A 1,844-nucleotide genomic window follows, 5' to 3' on the forward strand; every position below is an offset into this window, starting at 1 on the left:
ACCAAAACGTTTTAGAATCAATATTTTTTAATCATATGTTTTTTTGTTTATTTTTTTTACACTTTATGAATAGTATTTCTTAGGTTAAATAACAAACAAGTTTTTGGAATTGATTTTTTTTCATAAAGGTGTTTAAAATAACTCTTATTTTTGGTCTCTGTATTTAAGTACTATTTGGATTAAAAATTAAGATTTTTCAAATAAATAAAGATTAATTCTTACTTTATAAATATATGTTTATTAATATAATTTCGTTTTACATATAAATACAAATTTAAATCTAAGAATGAAGAGGCTAATATGAGCCATCTAAGATTAAATAGGCCAATACGAGCCATTCCCAGGTTGTTGTGCAGGAATAAGCTTGTATGTATATATACATATATACACATGTATGAAATTCACATGTAAATTATTTTTACATGTGAGTTTTTTTGAATTGAAATTTCAATTCATAAAATCATATAGGATGCTAGATTTGCATCTCGTATATGAAAGATCCTAAATACCCCCCTAACTAATTTGAAAATATTGCGAAAAAAACTCCTCGGCCAGAAGTCGAACCTGGAATCTCCGGCTTTCCGTGCCATCGCCTTCCCTGTTAGGCCACCGAGACACTTGGAGTTTGTCTCGCAATATCCGTATATAAATCAATGTTCTGATAATTTTTAATAACGCTCCATTTCAGCTCAGCGTGAAAATCAAACGAATGAATAGTCAAGGCTCGTGAAAATTGAAATTAAGAATTGACAGGCCCAGTGGTCTCGCGGCCTGAGTGCAGGGGCTGTGAACCCGGAGGTTCCGAGTTCGAATCCGCTCACCACCTGAGGATTTTTTCCGGGCCGGTCTCTTTCAACCAAGTTTATTGGTTGATCGGCGAACTTAATCGGACCTCCAATAATTAATTCGGGTGTATTCCCGAATTAATTCCCCTCCCACAAGGCGATCTTAGTCTTAACATCTAGAGCACGAGCCCGACACAGATGGGCACGCCCACTGTGAGAAGACGGCCGTGTATCGCGTGGTTGTAGTTCCCACTGCACATCCCCCCCCCCTCATATTCGTTCAGAGGAAAATAATCAAAAGACTGGCCATGCCTAAACCCTTATAGGGGGCGAGTGCCATAATGACGAAGAAGAACATAACTAGTAATAATAATAAATCGAAGACTGACGTATGCTCCTTCCTCACCGGAGCAAGAGCCATTACAGCGAAGAAGAAGATGAAACTAAGAATGAATTAGTTAGGGGGGTATTTGGGATCTTTCATATACGAGATGCAAATCTAGAATCCTATATGATTTTATGAATTGAAATTTCAATTCAAAAAAACTCACATGTAAAAATAATTTACATGTGAATTTCATACATGTGTATATATACAGGGTGAGTCATCTGAATCTATCACCTCCAATAACTCGTTTGTGTGGCCAGGAATCGAAAAAAGTTTTCTATAAAAGTTGTAGGGTTTCGAAAGGAAACCAAAATGGCGTACCATTCAACTTTTGATTTTGACCAAAAGTGGGTTACTTCAACCGGAAGTAATTTTTTTAAAAAGGAAACCCCCCTTTTTGACACCGGAAAATGAAAAAGCGGAAAATTTTACGTTTAGATATAACTTTGGCTGTTTCAAAATTTTCAAGATGGCAAACGAAGATGGCGGACAAAAATTTTAGTCAACCGATTTGCACCAAATTAAGTTTACGAGGGTTTTTGGGGTTGCTGATCACGAATTTGAAGTCAGATTTGCAAAATTCAAAATGGTGGATCCAAGATGGCCGACCAAGATGGCGGACAAAATTTTTAGCCGAAATTAATAGAAATTACTACTCTTAGCACTACCCA

The sequence above is a fragment of the Pseudomyrmex gracilis genome, unplaced genomic scaffold (genome assembly GCF_002006095.1).
Source record: "Pseudomyrmex gracilis isolate BER0280 unplaced genomic scaffold, ASM200609v1 scaffold_2429, whole genome shotgun sequence".
In the NCBI taxonomy this organism is placed as follows: Eukaryota; Metazoa; Arthropoda; class Insecta; order Hymenoptera; family Formicidae; genus Pseudomyrmex; species Pseudomyrmex gracilis.